The 21,244-nt window shown below is 36.2% G+C and overlaps 1 protein-coding gene across 22 annotated transcripts in view; it reads right to left on the bottom strand.

Moving 5' to 3' along the window:
• Positions 1 to 21,244, bottom strand: part of ZNF148 (zinc finger protein 148) — a 135,391-nt gene that overhangs the window by 92,260 nt on the left and 21,887 nt on the right. For 10 of the 22 annotated variants that reach the window (XM_081571686.1, XM_081571682.1, XM_081571678.1 and 7 more), the window contains exon 2: positions 6,240 to 6,320. The gene's annotated coding sequence lies outside the window, so the exon portion shown is untranslated. Of the gene's footprint in view, positions 1 to 5,147; positions 5,244 to 6,239; positions 6,321 to 21,244 lie in introns of all 22 variants that reach the window. The other 12 variants (XM_081571691.1, XM_081571694.1, XM_081571685.1 and 9 more) reach the window with 2 other exon arrangements.

Below are 21,244 nucleotides of genomic sequence, written 5' to 3'. Positions count from 1 at the left end.
GCAACAAAACTACCCTTCAAAATAAAGGCATAATAAACACAGTCTCCAATGAACAAAGACTGAGAGAATTTTTTGCAGACCTGCCATACAAGAAATACTAAAAGAAGTCCATCAGGTTGAAAGGAAATGACACCACACTTAAAATACACAGGAAGAAAAGAACACCAAAAATGGTAAATATGTGGGTTAAGCTAGAAGACTATAAATACGTTTTTCTCATTTCTTCTCTTAACATCTTTAAAAGACATAAGTATATATAAAGCAATACTTTTAACACTGTATTGCCAGGTTTATAGCATATATGGATGTTATATATATATATAGCAATAGTGGCACAATAGAGGAAGGAGAAAATGGAGCTATACTGAGCAAAGTTTCTATATTTTACCGATATTGACTTAATGGCACTATTAAATAAGTCTATTTAATGTTAAATTTAACATTAAAAAGTTAATGTTAATGTTAACATTAAATAATGTTAAATTTAACAGTAAATAATTCTATTTAATGTTAAAATGTATAATGTAAACATCATAGCAACCACAAAGAAAATATCTTAAATTATATTTAGAAAAAAACACCAACAGAGTAACTAATACGGCATACTAAAAGACATTTAACTCAAAAGGCAGTAAGGAAGCACTGAGAAACAAAACCCATGAGATATACATAAAGCAAATGGCAAATGTAAATCTAACCAAGTCCATAATTAAATATGAATGTCTGAACAGCCCAATGGAAAGGTAGAGACTGTCAGATTGGATAAAAAAACACAAGATTCAACCATGTGCTGCCAGCAAGAGACAGGCTTTAAATTCAAGACTGAAAGTAAAAAGATGGGGAACAAGGATGGACACACCCCCACAGACACACCCCCAAACACACACCCCCACACACACCCACACCCCACTCCCACCCCCATGGAAAGAGTAACCACAAGACAGGTGGAGTGGTTACATTAGAATTAGACAAAACAGACTTTAAGACAAATACTAAAGATGAAGAAAGATATCTCTTTCTAATGATAGTCAATAAATCAGGAAAGTATTATAACAACTGTAAACCCTAAAATAATGAAACAATAACATTATTAAAAAGAAAACAGAAAATTCAACAAATTATCACTGGAGATTTCAATACTGCACTCTAAATACTTGATAGAATAAATAAACAGCAAATTAACAAAGATACAGAACATCTGAAAACAGAAAAACACTCTCAATCAACTAGACCTAGCTGGCATATATACAAAACTCCAACAAACAACATAAAACATATTGTTTCCAAGCACACACTCTCCAGGACAGATCAAATGCTAGAACATTAAACAAGCCTTAAAAATGTAAAAGGACTGAAGTCATACAACATACGTATGTTCTCCAACCATAACAAAATTTAAGTAGATATCAACTAAACTAGAATTATGCAATGCTATGCTATGCTATGCTAAGTCGCTTCAGTCGTGTCCGACTCTGTGCGACCCCATAGACGGCAGCTCACCAGGCTCTGCCGTCCCTAGGATTCTCCAGGCAAGAATACTGGAATGGGTTGCCATTTCTTTCTCCAGTGCATGAAAGGGAAAAGTGAAAGTGAAGTCACTCAGTCGTGTCCGACTCTTAGCGACCCCATGGACTGTAGCCTACCAGGCTCCTCCGTCCATGGGATTTTCCAGGCAAGAGTACTGGAGTGGGGTGCCATTGCCTTCTCCGAAACTAGAATTAAATAGCTATCAACTGGAAATTTTTCAAGTGTTGGAAAATTAAACTTCACAATTCTGAATAGTACATACCGCAAAGAAGAAATTAAAAGAGATGTTAGAGAATACTTTTAACTGAATGAATAAAACAAACATAACAAAATTAATGGGATGCAGCTAAAGCAGTACTGAGACGGCATGATATACTTTTATATATTTAAAAAAAAGTGGAATCTCAAATCAGTGACATGAGCCTCCATTTCAATAAACCAGAAAAAGAGCAAATTAAACCCTAAAGCAAGCTGGAAAAAATATTCAAAATTTAGAGCAGAAACACATGAAATACAAAACAGAAAAATAGAGAAAAACTTGGTTCTTTTAAAAAGACTCAAAAAATTTACAAACTTTTATGAAAACTGACCAACAGCAAAGAGAAAAAAAAAACGGGATATATATACACACACATACACACTTATGGCTGATTCATGCTGTCATATGGCAGAAACCAACAACATTGTAAAGCAATTATCCTCCAATTAAAAATAAATTTAAAAAAAAAGGAAAAAATACAAGCTACCAAAATTAGAAATGAAAGAAGGGATATTAACACTGACCTCGCAAAAATTTAAAGAATTATAAGGGAAGGAATACTATAAACAAATGCCAAGAAATTGAACAACTTTTATAAAATTTCTTAAAAGACACATATTACTGACACATTAACTAAAGAGGAAACAGAAAAATCTGAACAAACAGACTTAATATTTAAAAATCCTCCCAAAAAGAAATGGCTTCACTGATGAATTCCATCAAATATTTAAGGAGGAAATACCAATCCTTCATAAACTCCTTCATGAAACAAAGGAAGAGAGTACATCTTCCAACTCAATCTGTAAGGCTAGAGTTTCTTTGATATAAAGACATCAGATGAAAACTACACTCCAATGTGTCTCATGAACAGATACAATATGCTTACAAGGTATTAGCAGACTGAACCTAGCAACAGAATAAAAAGAAAGGCCTATACACCAAGACCAAGTAATATTTATCCCATGAAAGCAAAGCTAGTTTAACAACTGAAAATCAATATAATACACCATATTAAAAGAATAAAGGACAAAAGCTACATGGATATCTCAATAAACATAAAAGAAAGCACTTGACAAAATTCAACATTTACTCATGACCAAAAAAATCTAAACAAACTAAGACTAGATGAGAACTTCCTCAAACTGATAAAAGGTATCTACAAAAAATGTTAACATCATGTTTAATGGTTAAACACTGAATGCTATCCTCCTAAAAACCAGAATGTACATTTTCATCACTTCTATTCAACACTGTACTAAGTGTTCTAACTAGTAAAACTAGTTCTAACTAGTAAAACAAAGTAGGCAAAATCAACCAACCAATTAAGCAAAGCTATCCAGATTAGATAATAAGAAATAAACCTCTAGTGATGTGATTTCATATGTAGAAATTTCCTAATAAATCCACAAAAAAGTTACAAGGACTAATAAAAATAAGCAGTTCAGCAAGGCCACAAGAGATTAGATCAATAAAGAAAAATCAATTATATTTCTATAGTGAAATGACAACTTTCTATCATATCTATCAAAAATTTGAATTAATCATATTTTCTTCCTTATCTCTCAGTAGTTTAAGCTTTTTTTTCAAGTTAGATTTATCCCAGGCATTTTATCTTTTTAGTTGTTATGGTGAACATATACATCTTCTTCAATAGCCCTAATCCTATTATTTCTAATAAAAAATCATTTATGTAAAATTGAGTTTATAAGCAGTTCCTTTACAGAATTCTCAGAACTATCAGCACAAAAAACAAGCAGGCAGATGAACTGAACAGAAATGATTTCAGAAACAGACTCTGCCTTCCCAAAAAACATGGAAATTCAGTATATGATAAATGTGGCATTTCAAATATGTAGAAAAGAAACGCATCATTCAATAACTGGAATGAGGACAAATGGTCAGCCATCTGGAAAACAGTAAAGCTGATCTCTCCATTTACTGCTTATACCAAAAATATTCAATATAAATCAAAAAGATTTTAAACAATTTAAACCATAAAAATAGAAAACCCATACAATTTTTCAAGTTCACTGAATTTAAAACTACCAATCCTAAGAAACACAACTATTTTATGTTACTAAGAAAAAAACAATGCCAAACTATGACAAGACAGAAATTCATGTCTTTCAGAGATGTTACAATATGGAAGGAAAAATGAGTCCTACAATCAGTGGTAAAGACCTTTTAAACCTTACACAGGAAACCACCTCCCCAACCCTTGACCATGAATAAAAAGATCACTAAATTCAATCATAAAAAATTAAAACTTCTACAAGGCAAAAGCAAAATCAAAAGATAAGCAAAAACTGAGTAAAAACAAACACATGACCAAAAAGATCACTGAAAATATACACATGGCCAATAACAATGGGGAAAAAATACTGAAACTCCTAACGAAATTTTGAAAAACAATACTAACAAAAACCTGACAAATATTAAAAAGTTTGACACTAGCTAGTATCATCAAAGAGATAAAGAGATTCCCATTTTCCCAGACTACTGATGTTGGGACAATCTTTTTAGTTAGGCAATTCAACCGTAAATTATTAAATGTATACACTTTTGACCCAACAATTTTTTCCTTAGGAATTGATACTGCAAAGGTATTTTTAACTATGTGCAAAAATGTATCTAAGAATATTCACTATATTCCCATTTAATACTACAAAAAAAACCCCTATATTCATAAATAGGCAGCTAGTTAAAATAATTATGGTACATCGACATATTGGAATACTGGATAGAATGAAATGAGAAGGAATTATATGCAAAGGCACAGAAGTTAACAACAAAAAAGGTATTTTGCTAAATAATATGTATGCTGTGATTTCATTTTTATAAAGATTATGTAAATATATGTATACATATAAATGTATGCATACGTATGGAAAATATACGGAATGATACACACACACACACACACACACACACAAATGTTAACAGTGAATGGGAATGAGAGCCTTTTTAACTTTTTTTATAACATTCTCTACAGCTTAAGTGTCTATTCCTCTTATAATAGACCTAAGAAGTAAAAAATGTTAAATGAAATCTTAAAATATGACCACTAAAACCACTAATATTTTCACATCTTCATATTAAAAGAATCCTCAAAACAAAATTTATGAGAATCTTAGAATTTTTTTTAGGACATATCCATTTATTCAAACACAAATGCATAATTATAAAGATTCCAATTTATTAAGTCACAATCAAGTCATTCACCTCATTCTACATATTAATCAGGACTCTTTAGGTTGCAAGTAACAGAACAGAAAGTAGTTTGACTAAAAAGTGGGATTTACTGGTTGACACAACTGAGAAGGCTTCAAGCACAGCTCGATCTAGGGACTTATATCAGCACCTGGTTTTGCTCTGTCTTGATGCTGTTCTTCTCTATATTGGTCCATTCTTGGGCAAATCTTCCCTGTGGTGGCAAGAGAAGCTTATATCTTCACAGCTCCAAACCCAGGGGAAAAAAAGAGTTAGTTTCTCATTCAACAGAATTGCCTCTGGTTGAATCAATGAAATGTCCATTCCTAAGGCCAGAGGAATGTTCACTGTGATCATCCAGGCATATAGCATGGATACACATGGATTAAGAAAAGGCTCCTTGCTGAAACAAAATATCCAAGACCAGGTGGCTTAAATAATAAGCATTTACTTCTCACAGTTCCACAAGTTGGAGTGTCTGGTGAAGATGAGAATCTTAGAACTGTTATCATTAATAATGGCATGAGAATATGTTCCACATGTAAATATCCTGAAAACTGTTCATGTTTAATTTTTTTGACTTTGAAAGATAAAAGCACAGGTCTACTATATGTACCAACATAGCCCAGCAAGACAGGAGAGGATTTTGGGTCTTCCTAAAATAAGGGACCTTGGGCCTAAAAAAGAGAAGTGCAAATAATCTTGTCAAGTGAGAAAAGGTAATGGTTTTCATCAAAGAGAATGAATAACATCAATTATTTCCTAGGTACAGATGTTCATATCATGCTATCTATATGTAATATTCATGCTGTGCTGTGTGCTTAGTTGCTCAGCCGTGTCTGACTCTTTGTGACCCCATGGACTGTAGACCACCAGGCTCCTGTGTCCATGGGGAGTCTCCAGGCAAGAATACTGGAGTGGGTTGCCATGCCCTCCTCCAGGGGATCTTCCTGACCCAGGAATTGAACCCAGGTCTCCCGCATTGCAGGCAGATTCTTCACCAGGTGAGCCACCAGGGAAGCCCAAGAATACTGGAGTGGGTAGCCTATCTCTTCTCCAAGGGATCTTCCCCACCCAGGAATCAAACCGGGGTCTCCTGTACTGCAGGAATATTTAAGTATAAAAGAAAAAGGGATTATCCAGGAAAAGCAGAGTGCTATCCAACAGCTGTGACACGTGTGTTCATGTTCAAGTATACAGGCATCAATCACAGGTAAGAGTGAAGAAAACAGTGTTAGATTACCTCTACAAAATAGGTCAGGAAAATGCCCATCCCGCCAGATCACTTGGTCGAATTTCCAAGCTGTTGGTTCCTCCCTCTAGCCTATAAAAGTACAAAAATACAGGTTATTCCCCTCAAAAAATCATGATCAGATACATTCTTAAAGCCAGATAAAATAGTTATAACAGTTATATCAAAATGTGCTAAATCAGACAAAATTCTTTCCATGGATTAAATAATATTAGTTCACTTAGAACAGTACAACTGTAATGACCCATCAGTGCTGAATGATTTCATGAAGAAATGACCCAGGCACTAATTGGACTTTTTCAAATTTAACTTCTAGCTAAGGATTAGGATTTCTTTAAAATCACGGCAATAAACTAGAATTACCATAAACAACTTAGAATAGAAAGGAAGACACAAAATGTACTTCACTAAAATCATATGTTGATGTTCTCAATTACTCAAATAGTTCTATTTCCTGATGAAATCTCACAGTAACATTTCCCTCATCTCAAAAGTCTAATTATATTAAAAACATTTGTTTTTGAAACTACAAAAATGTTAAAATTTAAAATTTTCAAGACAAAGGTGTTTAATAACATTAAAATCGTCCACAGATTTTTTTTCAGTGTCATGCTATAATCAATCTTTTAGCAACTAATGTAGAAAATTAACACTCTATGTTGGTACTGCATTGATATTGGACATATAAAATTTTCTTCCTGCAATTGGGACATGCTTTACTGGTATACGAAATGGAGGTAAAGAGGACTGAAACCTGAAATTTTATTAGAAAAAAAGAATATGCCAAATATAACCTTTATTCAGAAATAATTAAGCATTTTATATAATAACCCAAACACATTTTTAGGGCTTAATAAATATCTTGCAAATCAATAAAATTATAATTTTAAAAGCAGAACAATTAAACTCTAAATCTTCAGAAAACAACCAAGTATATTAATTCAAAGTTGCGTTTAACACAACTTCATCAAGGGATTACCACAGCCTTTCTGATAATTCAGCATTTTCTAGTCCTTAGCCAGTCAGTAGCTTTGTTGCTTAACTAGTCATCAACAACAACAACAACAACAAAACCTATTTAAAATAATTTATTTCTACTAACCTCTTAATTGCCAGCCTCAAAGTTTTGTTCCCAAGCATTTAAAAGAGCATATATGCCATTCTTTTCAATTACCTAAAACTACTTTTAAATATGTATTTTCTATAGCATTAGCACCAAAAGGATAAAAGCCATAGAACTATATTATTGTAGTAGACAGTACTAAAAATATGTAAAGTAAAACAAACCTATATCTGCACTACACTCTTATTCACCACTGTACATTCTTTACTAAATTCAACTTTTAGAATTTCTAACAGTTCACAGGAATAAAGTTGAACAGAAAAGGCATGGTAAAGTCTATATACAGTAAATAAAAAATCTTCAAATTACAAACTTTGGTATTACATTACAAGTCTTTTAAAGTTGACAGGATATATCAAGTCAACAACCAATATTTTATTACTTATGTCATCATATAATATACAGCTGGACAAATGTTTTTAAAATGCTAATATTCCGTTGAAAACATTTTCACAAAAAGCCTACTTACTTTTCTGCATCACTTTTTATTGAAAGCCCTAAATTAAAGCTGTCACGCATCAAAAACTATAACTAGATATGTTAAAAAAGAAAGAAACAAAAATAGTGAAGCAAGAAAAAAAGGGAAACATGTTTCACTTCCAAATACACACATCCCCCAAATGTACAGAATAATATAACCTCAAAGTGCAAATCTATAAACAGAAATTTTGGAATGTCTTTCCCATCACAACCTTTCCCACCATGGAAACACACAATTTTCCCTAACTCATAGACCCCACAGTCTGTCTCTAGAAACCTAAATTATTTAGCATCATCTACCAATTTCAGTTCTCCTTCCAAGTGTCTCTATCCCTCTTTCTCCTCTGCCACTCCTCTCCACCAAGAATTAGGAAAAGAATCTACCAGGCTGGAAACTAAGACCTTGTCAATATAAAAAGAAAGGGATAAAGTTACTTGAACAACCACCTAATGATCAGGTAAAGTGAAAGTCACTCAGTCATGTCCGACTCTTTGCAATTCCGTGGACTATACAATTCATGGAATTTCCAGGCCAGAACACTGGAGTGGGTAGCCGTTCCCTTCTCCAGGGGATCTTCCCAACTCAGGGATCAAACACAGGTCTCCTGCATGCAGGTGGATTCTTTACCAGCTAAGCCACAAGGGAAGCCCAATGATCAGGTAAGATCTTCCTCTTTCCCTGCCCCACTTCCCCTACTTAAAGAGTGAGTGAATATTCCTGCTTAGCACCTCTTCTGATTTAAGACTCTGCTGGCTAATTATTCTGTGATTATAATCACTTGCACAGGTATAACCAAATTAAGACAAAACACATATTAAGAAATAAATGAAATTTCTTGCAAGGACCATTAGCTACTACCCTTCCACAGTATTTCAATGTATTTAACAGCAGGTCATTAATTGGGACATTTTTGTCATTAACTGAATCAACATTTTTGATCACCTGATATGTATATGCAATACTACCTAAGATTTCTAAGACACGCATTAAAATACTGTGATCTCTTCCCAAAGGAGTTCCTAATCTAGCTTGGATAGTAAATAAACATATAACAGATAATGTTAGTGATGATAATGCAAAGTGTTAAGTGCTATAACTGAAGTCTAAGCAATTTATAAGCAATTTATCACAGGAAAATCAAAGCAGGGATCAATTAATTCTCCCTTTGTTACTTTTCCAAAAGAGAAGTGATCTTTTAATGTTGGTTCCACATTTAAGAATACAATGAATAGTATGTGCTTTGGACTTTGGTCAATAATGTTGCTACATCTCTGCAGATATTAACTCAATAAAAAAAAACAAACCTATGATGTGGGTGCTAATATTATTTACATTTTAAAGAAGAAAAAACTGACTAAAGGTTACAAAACTAGTAAGTGGCAGAACCAAAGCCTTTATAATGGTCTGTGGCTCAGACATAAAGAATTGCCCTGCAATGCAGGACACTCCAGTTTGATCCCTGGATCGAGATGATCCCCTGGAGAAGGAAACAGTATTCTTGCCTTGGAAATCCCATGGACAGGGGAGCCTGGCGGGCTACAGTCCATAGGTCACAAAGAGTTGTACACAACTGAGCAACTAAACCACCACCACGACCAGGCCCTCCGAAGTCCACTGTGCTATGCCCTTCCTGTTTCTCACCACTACTACCACCACCAAACCATGATGGCTTTAAGAATCTGAGAGGAAAAATGCTTCAAGTCCTTTAGCATTTTTTAATTAAATCACATTTGAAAGTATTCAGTCAAATTCTACTTTTACGTTAGTTATTTTTATGATTTAATGATACTCTCTGAACAGTGTTTAAAAAAAAAAAAGTAAAGGAAAAAACTTTGTTTCAGGCAAGAGATTTCTATGAATACGCTTAGAATTTCGATTCAGTAACAAAGTAGACCTACGTGTTCTTTTAATTTACACTACCTGCTTTGAAAAATTCATTTATTAGAACTCAGAGTGTAATTTTCATGACCAGATCTATCCTGAGGAGAAAAGGAAATCCCCCAAATTCAAACCTACTATCCCAGAAACTACCCTAACCAAGTCTTTCTAGAATGATTTTCCATTTCTACTTTCACCAAAAATTAAGCCAAAATCTTAAAAATTTCACAATCAATGTAGTCAATCCACTTAGTTAAAAAAGAAAATCCTACAGACACAATTACCTGGGAAGGGACTACTGTTTGTCTCCATTCTACATATGATGAAACTGAATCAATTTGCATTCCCACCAACAGTGCAAGAGAGTTCCCTTTTCTCCATATCCTCTCCAGCATGTATTGTTTGTATATTTTTTATGATGGTCATTCTGACTGGTGTGAAGTGATACCTCACTGTAGTTTTGATTTGCATTTCTCTAATAATTAGTGATGCTGAGCATCTTTTCATGTGTTTATTGGCCATCTGTAAGTCCTCTTTGGTGAAGTGTGTTTTTAGGTTTTCTGCCCATTTTTTGATTGGGCTGTTTGTTTTTCTGATATTGATCTGTATGAGCTGCTTATATACTCTGGAAATAAATCTTCTGTCCGTTGTTTCATTGGTGGAAATGTAAATTGACATAGTCACTACGGAAGAACAGTATGGAGATTACTTTAAAACTTAGGAATAAAACTACCATATAACTCAGTTATCCCACTACTGGGCATACACCCTGAGAAGACCACAGCTGAAAAAGACATGTGTACCCCAATGTTCATAGCAGCCCTATTTACAATAGCTAGGATATGGAAGCAACCTAGAAGCACATGGACAGATGAATGGATAAAGAAGATGTGGTACATATATACAATGGAATACTACTCAGTCATAAAAAAGAAAAAATCTGAGTCAATTCTAGTGAGGTGGATGAACCTAAAAACTGTTACACAAAGTGAAGTAAGTCAGAAACAGAAAAACAAATACCGTATATTAACACATAAATATGTAATCTAGAAAATTGTATTAATGAATCTATTTGCAGGGAAGGAATGGAAACACAGATTTGGAGAACAGACTTGTGGACATAGTGGGGGAAGAAAAGACAGGGACAAATGGAGAAAGTAGAATTAACATATACATACCACCATGTGTAAAATAGATAGCTGGGCAAGAAGTTGCTATATAACACAGGAAGCCCAGCTTGGCACTCTGTGATGACTTTGAGGGATGGAATGGAGAGAGGGAAAGAGAGGCAGGCTCAAAAGGGAGGTAAGATATGTATAATTATGGCTGATTGGCAGTGTATAGCATAAACCAACACAACACTGAAAAGAAATTTTCCTCCAATTAAAAATGTAAATCAAAAAGATCATGAAACTGAGGTTTAAGAGGTTAAGTACTCATGGTTACACAACACTTAACTATCATGGCAAAGAATTCAACCAGATCTCTTGCATCCAAATAAATGTTTACTTTAACATAGCACAACAGGAGAGGACATTCCCAATTAAAATATATTTAACGTTACTCTTAACAATATTCTGGGAGTCAAAAAAAATTAACATATTTGAAGTAAGGATAAGATCAGTGAAAATAAAATTTGAAATTAAAATGCTATCTACAGTAATGATCGTTGTTGTTGTTCCGTCGCTAAGTCGTGTCCGATTCTTTGCAACCCCATAGACTGCATCACGCCAGGATTCACTGTCTTTCACTATCTGGATTCACTGTCTTTCACTATCTCCAGAGTTTGCTCAAACTCCTGTCCATTGCGTCGATGATGACATCAAATCATCTCATCCTCTATCGCCTCCGTCTCCTCTTGCCTGAATCAGGATATTTTCCAAGGAGTCACCTTTTTGCATCAGGTGGCCAATGTATTGGAGCTTCAGCTTCAGCATCATTCCTTCAATGAATATTCAAGGGTGATTTCCTTAAGAATTGAGTGGCTTGATCTCCTTGCTATACAAGGGACTCATCAAGAGTCTTCTCCAGCACCACAATTCGAAAACATCAATTCTTTAGCACTCAGCCGTTTTTTATGGTCCAACTCTCACATCCATACACAACTACTGGAAAAACCATAGCTTTGACTATACAGATCTTTGTTGGCAAAGAGATGGCTCTGCTTTTAATACACTGTCTACATTTGTCACAGCTTTCCTTTCAAGGAGCAGGCATCTTTTAATTTCATGGTTGCAGTCACAGTTAGCAGTGATTTTGCAGCCCAAGAAAATAAAACCTGTCACTATTTCCACTTTTTCCCCTTCTATTTGCCATGAAGTGATAGGACCGAATGCTATGATCTTCATTTTTTGAATGCTGAGTTTTAATCCAGCTTTTTCACTCTCTTCTTTCACCTTCATCAAGGGGAGCTTTAGTTCCTCTTCATTTTCTGCCATTAGAGTGGTATCATCTGCAAATCTGCGGTTGTTGATTCTCCCGGCAATCTTGATTCTAGTTTGAGATTCAGCCAGCCCGGCATTTCACATGATGTACTCTGCATATAAGTTAAATAAGCAGGGTGACAATATATACAGCCATGATGAACTCCTTTCTCAACTATGAACCAGTCTGTTGTTCCATGTCCAGTTCTAACCGTTGCTTCCTGTCCTGCATACAGGTTTCCCAGGAGGCAGGTAAGGTGGTCTGATATTTCAATCTCTTTAAGAATTTTCCACAGCTTGTTGTGATCCACAAAACCAAAGGCTTTAGCATAGTCAATGAAGCAAAGTAGATGTTTTCCTCGAATTCCCTTGCCTTTTCTATGATGCAACAGATGTTGCCAATTTGATCTCTTGTTCTTTTGTCTTTTCTAAGTCTACCTTGTACATTTGGAAGTTCTCAGTTCACATATTGCTGAAGCCTATCTTGAAGGATTTTCAGCATTACCTTGCTAGCATGTTAAACGAGCTCAACTGTACAGTAGTTTGAACATTCTTTAGCATTGTCCTTCTTTGAGATTGGAATGAAAACTGACCTTTTCCTGAGTCCGCTGCCACGTTTTGCAAATTTGATGACATATTGAGCACAGCACATTAACAGCATTATCTTTTAGGATTTTTAAATAGTTCAGCTGGAATTCCATCACCTCTACTAGCTTTGTTTGCAGTAATCCTTCCTAAGGCCCACCTGACTTCACACTCCACGATGTCTGGGTCTAGGTCAGTGACCACATCATCATGGTTTCTGGGTCACTAAGACCTTTTTTGTATAGTTCCTCTGTGTATTCTTGCCACCTCTTCTTAATCTCTTCTGCTTCAATAATGGTTACTATGTAAAGAAACAAAAAATTAAGTTCACCTGATTTTTATAAAAAGTATCCTACTCTAATAATACAGGAGACCCAAGAAGAGATTACAGAAATACCCATTTGAAAATAAGTTCAGCTATTTAAAGTGTCAATTCTTCATTAATAAAAATGTTAAAATACTATTAAAAACCAAAAATAACAAGAGGGAACTAGAATTATTACTTCAAATACAAAATATAATTAAATATTTTCATTTAAAAACATAAATGGTCCATTAAAAAGTCAGTTCATCTGTTGATAATTTTATCTTATTCAATACTAGAATCAGTCATTTTTATCTCCTCTGTCTAGAATATGCACCCAGAATTACATAAGACACTAGACACAATGTAAAGGTGTGCTCACACATAAAAGAAATGGTTTCTGATTAGAAATCTAAGCTTTGCCATTAAAGTCAATCTGAGAATACCTCAACAAGTGGCTGCAATGGAGCCCAATGATTTATTTCTCTATAACTACAGTAACAACACAACTCACAAAATATGTTCAGTTCAATTCAGTTCAGTCACTCAGTCGTGTCCGATTCTTTGCAACCCCATGAACCGCAGCACGCAAGGCCTCCCTGTCCATCACCAACTCCCTGAGTCCACCCAAACTCATGTCCATTGAGTCAGTGATGCCGTCCAGCCATCTCATCCTCTGTTGTCCCTGTCTCCTCCTGCCCTCAATCCTTCCCAGCATCAGGGTCTTTTCCAGTGAGTCAGCTCTTCGCATCAGCTGGCCAAAGTATTGGAGTTTCAGCTTCAATATCAGTCCTTCCAGTGAACACCCAGGACTGATCTCCTTTAGGATGGACTGGTTGGATCTCCTTGCAGTCCAAGGGACTCCCAAGAGTCTTCTCCAACACCACAGTTCAAAAGCATCAATTCTTCGGCGCTCAGCTTTCTTTATAGTCCAACTCTCACATCCATACATGACTACTGGAAAAACCATAGCCTTGACTAGATGGACCTTTGTTGGCAAAGTAATGTCTCTGCTTTTTAATATGCTGCCTAGGTTGGTCATAACTTTCCTTCCAAAGAGTAAGCGTCTTTTAATTTCATGGCTGCAATCACCATCTGCAGTGATTTTGGAGCCCAAAAAAATAAAGTCAGCCACTGTTTTCATACGTTAATAAGATTTTTTTAAAAAATAGTAATAGTTGGGAATTCCCTGGTAGTCCAGTAGTTAAGACTCCATACTTCTACTGCAGGTACCATAGGTTCGATATATGGTAGGGAACAAAGATCCCACATGCTGAGTAGGGTGGCCAAATGAATAAAGAGCAGTAGTTGATTTAACAAATTAATTCATCCTTTAGAAACACTGGCTTCTTCGACTAACACAGAATGGACATTTTCTTATTTTGGGCCAATTTATTCTCAATTAGAAATGTAAAAAGCAGGACCTTTTATCTTATCTTTCCTTCTCAACTAATGAATTAGAAACAGATTAACCTGTCTGCATGATACAACATTTTCAGTATTGTTTTTATTAAAAAACTAGTATATATTACTATGTTTTCGATCTGTGGTGCTGGAGAAGAATCGAAAGTCCCTTGGACAGCAAGGAGATCAAACCAGTCAATCCTAAAGGAAATCAACTCTGAATACTAGAAGGACTGTTGCTCAAACTGAAGCTCCAATATTATGGCCACCTGATGCAAAGAGCCAACTCACTGGAAAGGATCCTGATGCTGGGAAAGATTGAGAGCAGGAGGAGAAGGGGAATGACAGAAGATGAAATGGCTGGATGGCATCACTAACTCAATGGACTTGAGTTTGAGCAAATTCAGGGAGACAGTGAAGTACAGGGAAGCCTGGCATGAAGCAGTTCATGGGGTCACAAAGAGCCAGACACTACTTAGTGACTGAACAACAACAATCTAGTACTGAAATTATTAAATACTTTAAATACAAATAATCCTTTAAATAAACACATCTTTACCCAGAATTCACAGTTTCATTTTAATTAACTATATTACAAAATTTGTTTATGTGATGCATGCCTAGTAAAATAGCAAGCATCTATTCTGGTACTCTCTTGAACTGATTATTACTGATGTTCCAAAAATTTCCTTAGGGTCCAATACTATGGTTTATAATTGAAGCAAACATTTATACTGTGCCAAAAAGTTCACAAAGCACATGGCCATAAACCATTATTTTCAAAGGTGAAATAACCTGCTGGGTGGAGATGATGCAGGTTCACAAAAAGTAAGGAATTTGAACCTCCAGTCTAGATGGCATAGCTCGCTTTCTCCCTGCCCCTCCACATTAAGCACAAGTATAAACCATGGGAATAACACAAAGTGACAACCAAAAGAAAACTATGAAAACTGGAAAGAAGGCAGCTAACCAGTTTGGGACTTCAGGACCAGAGAAACAAAAAAGCATCTTAGTGCTTTACGTCCCCACATCCAATAGAAGAAGGCAACCCAGACTGGCATTTCCCAAGCACCAATTCAGCAACAGAAAGTAGACCAGATAATCATACTCCTCACCCAAACTAAACAGGGGTCTCTCTGCAACACCAAGCAAGGGAGGGCAACCGGAAGCTCAGCCAACAACAAAGACCAGACAGAGGAAGCAACTCTTCCTTCCCTGTATGATCTGAAACTCTTTTTTTCTACCTTGAGATGCAGAGACAAGTGGTCAAAACTTAGGAACCCAGTCAGCACGAACAACTCAGTTTGGGCCAAGACTCTCCTCTCTCACCCAGAGATACAGGGTCAGGGAAGAACTGGGGGCTTGGGGTAGGTACCAGCAGGAGGACCCCACCACAATTCTCTCCCATCTGGAGACACCCAAAAACCTGATAAGAGGAAATGCCTTCTATTCTCTAAGGTAAAATCAGCAAGGGCCAGTAGGAGTCTGGACAACATCAGATAAACCAAGCCAACCACAAAGGCTCTGAAAATTAAACTGCCATTAAAACCAAAGCCTACAAAAGCAGGCAAAGACCTGTACATTTAATCTAAGTGGGATGACTGTGTGATAAAATAAAAAATGTAAATAGGGCCCAGAGCCTTCTGATATAATACACAACAGAAAACGACAAAAGAAAATCCCAACATGAATGAGAAAAGATAATCAACCAAGGCCAATACAGAGCTGCGTCAGATGCTACACAATTATTTGAAAAAGACTTTAAAGCACCATAATAAAATGTCTCAGCAATCAATTCTAAATTCTCCTGAAACAAGTGAAAAAAATAGAAAACCTCAGTAAAGAAACAAAAGTTATAAAAAAGAAACAAAAAGAAATTACAGAACTAAAAATTACTATAACATAAAACTTTAAAGGTTGCTGGATTGGCTCAATACAATCACAGAGATAATAAAGAGAATCACTGAATTTGAGGACAGAAAAATAGAATTAACCCAATCTGAAAAACAGAGGAAAGAGAAGACTGAAAGAAAACTAACAGAGTCTTAAGGACCTGTGGGCCAACAACAGGAGATCTAACATTCTTATCATTGGAGTCCCAGAGAGGAGAGAAGGATTGTAAAAGTATATTAAAGGAAAGATGGCTAAAAATGTCAAAAATATGACACATACAAACTTACAGATTCAAAAAACAGAGCAGACCCAAACAGGATAAACCCAAAGAAATTTATACCTGGACACATCATAATTAAAAATTCAAAAACTAAAAAGAAAGAAAAACCTTTGAAGGCAGCCAAAAATAACTATTTCCTAGAACTGAACAACAACTGCAATGACACCAGATTTCTCATCTCAACCATCAGTTCAGCTCAGTTCAGTCACTCAGTCACGTCCGACTCTCTGTGACCCCATGGACTGCAGCATGCCAGGCCTCCCCGTCCATCACCAACTCCCGGAGTTTACTCAAACTCACGTCCATTGAGTCAGTGAAGCCATTCAACTATATCTCATCCTCTGTTGCCCCCTTCTCCTCCCGCCTCAATCTTTCCCAGCATCAGGGTCTTTTCAAAGTTCTTAGCATCAAGGTGGCCCAAGTATTAGAGTTTCAGCTTCAACATCAGTCCGTCCAATGAATATTCATGACTGATTTCCTTTAGGATGGACCGGCTGGATCTCCTTGCAGTCCAAGGGACTCTCAAGAGTCTTCTCCAATACCACAGTTCAAAAGCATCAATTCTTCGGCACTCAGCTTTCTTCACAGTGCAACGCTCACATCCATACATGACTACTGGAAAAACCATAGCTTTGTCTAGACGGACTTTTGTTGGAAAAGTAATGTCTCTGCTTTTTAATATGCTGTCTAGGTTGGTCATAGCTTTTCTTCCAAGGAGCAAACGTCTTTTAATTTCATGGCTTCAGTCACCATCTGCAGTGATTTTGGAGCCCCCAAAAATAAAGTCTGCCACTGTTTCCACTGTTTCCCCATCTATTTGCCATGAAGTCATGGGACCAGATGCCATGATCTTAGTTTTCTGAATGCTGAGTTTTAAGCCAAATTTTTCACTCTCCTCTTTCACTTTCATAAAGAGGCTCTTTAGTTCTTCTTCACTTTCTGCCATAAGGGTAGTGTTATCTGCGTATCTGAGGTTACTGACATTTTTCCCCGCAATCTTGAATCCAGCTTGTGCTTCATCCAGCCAAGCGTTTCTCATGATGTACTCTGCATATAAGTTAAATAAAGCAGGGTGACAATATACAGCCTTGACTAAAAAAAGCGGCAGAATATTTTTTGAATGCGTAAAAAAAAAAAAAAAGGAATTGCTAACCAAGAATTCTATACCCAGTGAAACTACTCCTCAGGAATGTCTTAAATCTATTCAGGCTGCCATATAAAACATGACAAAATGAGTGGCTTTATTATAAACAACAGAAATTTACTTCTCACAGTTCTGGGGCTGGAAATCCAAAGATTAGGGTGCCAACATGGTTAAGGTGAGGGCCCTCTTCCAAGTCACAGACTTCTCACTGTATTATTACATGGCAGAAAAGGGGCAAGTGAGCTCTCTTGGGGGCCTCTTTTGTAAGAGCCCTAATCCCACTCATGGGCTCTCCCTCATGACCTAAAAATATCCCAAAGGACCTAATTCCCAATACTATCATGCTGAGCATTAGGATTTCATCATTTACATTTTAGAGAAATTCATTCAGACACAGCAAGGAATAAACGGAAAAAATTTTAATGCATTTTCAAGAGAAGAAAAAGTAACAGAATATGTCACTAGCAACCCAATCCCTGGCTGAAGATAATTTTCTGAACAAGAAAAATAGAAATATAGGTACACACAACACATTACCTTTTTCATCATTAATTTTCTGTTGTTGTTCAGTCAGTAAGTCACGTCCTCTCTGCAACTCCATGAACTGTAGCACACCAAGCTTCCTTGTTCTTCAGTATCTCCCAGAGTTTGCTCAAACTCATGTCCATTGAGTCAGTGATGCCATCCAACCATCTCATCTTGTCATACCTTTCTCTTCCCTCCCTCAATCTTTCCTAGCATTAAGGGTTTTTCCAGTGAGTCTGCTTTTTGCATTAGGAGGCCAAAATTGGAGCTTCAGCTTCGGCATCAATCCTTCCAATGAATATTCAGCACTGATTTCCTTTAGGATGGCTGGTTTGATCTCCTTGCAGTCCCAGGGACTCTCAAGTCTTCTCCAATACCACAGTTCAAAAGCATCAATTCTCTGGCTCTCAGCCTTCTTTATGGTCCAACTCTCCATTCGTCAGCAAAGTGGTTATCTCTGCTTTTTAATACATTGTCTAGGTTTGTCATAGCGATTCTTCCAAGGAGCAAGCATCTTTCAATTTCATGGCTGCAACCACCATCCACACTGATTTTGGAGCCCAAGAAAATGAAATCTGACACTGTTTCCATTTTTTCCCCATCTATTTGCCATGAAGTGATGGGACTGGATGCCATGATCTTCATTTTTTGAGTGTTGAGTTTTAACCCATCTTTTTCACTCTCCTCTTTCACCTTCACCAAAAGGCTCTTTAGTTCCTCTTCACTTTCTGCCATTAAAGTGGTATCATCTGCATATCTGAGGTTTTTTATATTTGTCCCAGCAATGTTGACTTCAGCTTGTGAGTCATCCAGTCTGGTATTTCATATGATCTACTCTGCATATAAGTTAAATGAGCAAGGTGACAATATACTGCTTTGATGTACTCCTTTCTCAATATTGAACCTGTCAGCTGTTCCATGTCCAGTTCTAACTGTTGCTTCTTGTCCTGCATACAGGTGTCTCAGGAGACAGGTAAGGTAGTCTGGTATTTCAGTCTCTTTAAGAATATTCCACAGTTTGTTGTAATCCACACAATCAAAGGTTTTAGCATAGTCAATGAGACAGAGTAGATTTTTTTTGGAATTTCTTTGCTTTTTCTATGATGCAGCAGATGTTAGCAATTCGATCTCTGCAATTCGTTCCTCTGCCTTTTCTAAATCCAGCTTGCACATGTGGAGGTTCTTGGCTTGTGTACTATTGAAGCCTAACTTGAAGGGTTTTGTGCATAATCTTGCTAGCATGTAAAATGAGTGCAACTGTACAGTAATTTGAACATTCTTTAGCACAGTCCTTAGTGACTGGAATGTAAACTGACCTTTTCCAGTCCTCTCGCCACTGCTGAGTTTTCCAAATTTGCTGACATATTGAGTGCGACATTTTAACAGCATCATCTTTTAGGATCTGAAATAGTTCAGCTGGAATTTCATCATCTCCACTAGTTTTGTTTATAGTAATGCTTCCATGGTCCACTTGACTTCACACTCCAGGACTCAGGTGAGTGACCACACCATCATGGTTATCTGGGTCATTAAGAGCTTTTTGTACACTTCTTCTGTGTATTCTTGTCATCTTTTCTTAATCTCTTCTGCTTCTGTTAGGTCCTTGCTGTTTTTGTCCTTTATTACGCCTCTTTTTGCATGAAATGTTCCCTTGGTATCTCCAATATTCTTAAAGAGATCTCTAGCCTTTTCCATTCTATTGTTTTCCTCTTTTTCTCTGCGTTATTCCCCGAGGAAAGCTTTCTTATCTCTCCTTGCTATTCTCAGGAACTCTGCATTCAGTTGGGCGTATCTTTCCCTTTCTCCTTTACCTTTCGTTTCTCTTCTTTATTCAGCTATTTGTAAGGCCTTCTCAGACAACCACTTTGCCTTCTTGCATTTCTTCTTGCAGATGGTTTTGGTCACCACCTCCTGTACAATGTTACAAACCTCCGTCCATAGTTCTTCAGGCACTCTGTCTACCAGATCTAGTCCCTTGAATCCATTTGTCACCTCCACTGCATGTATGATCGTAAGGGATTTGATCTAGGTCATAACTGAATGGCCGAGTGGCTCTCCCTACTTTCTTCAGTTTGAGCCTGAATTTTGCAATAAGACGTTGATGACCTGAGCGACAGTCAGCTCCAGGTCTTGTTTTTGCTGACTGTATAGAGCTTCTTCATCTTCAGCTGCATCTTAGTTTTCTAGATCATACTTAATAATGGAAACAAAATTTATACTGATACTTAAAACAATTATATTTAAAAGTCAAGATGGTAAAAACAGGCAAATGAGAAGTGAAGTTTCCACATGACAATTGAAGCAATAAAATACTGATACCAGGAGACTGCTGTAACGTCACATATACACTAGTAATAACTACAACAGCCACTACAAAATCTATACCAAAACAGACTCAAAACTAAAAATAAATATTTTACAAATTATGAAAGACAGAATCTTAAAAAATGTTTTACTAATCTGCAGGATGGAAAGAAAAGAGAAACAAAAAACCAGAGAAAATAACAAAATAATAAAAAGGCAGATTTAAGTGTTAATATTTATCAGTAATTACCTTAAATGTTGATGGTCTAAACAGACAAATCAAGAAAGACTGGAAGAGTATATTTCTGAAACGGCCCACTATATGCTACTAACAAGAAATTCAGTAACATATATTGAAAGTAAAAAGAATGGGAAAGCTAGGATGGTTTGTTTGTTTGTTTTTCATCAGAGAGGCTATATTAATAACACAACCAACCAACAGGGTCAGCTTAATATACATAGAATAGTCCACCCAACAACAGCAGAATATATATTTCTTTTCAAACATCCATGGAATATTCACGAAGATTCCTGGGCCATAAAACAAACCTCAACAAATCTAAAAGAATCAAAATAAAATAGGAGGTACATTATATAACAATAATAGACTCAAACTAGGAATCATAACAGAAAGATAACAGGAAAATTTCTG

The sequence above is a fragment of the Giraffa tippelskirchi genome, chromosome 2 (assembly GCF_054371585.1).
Source record: "Giraffa tippelskirchi isolate mGirTip1 chromosome 2, T2T-mGirTip1v1.2.pri, whole genome shotgun sequence".
Classification (NCBI taxonomy): Eukaryota; Metazoa; Chordata; class Mammalia; order Artiodactyla; family Giraffidae; genus Giraffa; species Giraffa tippelskirchi.
The sequence above is the reverse complement of the archived record's forward strand: the minus strand, read 5'-3'. Positions and strand labels throughout refer to the sequence as shown.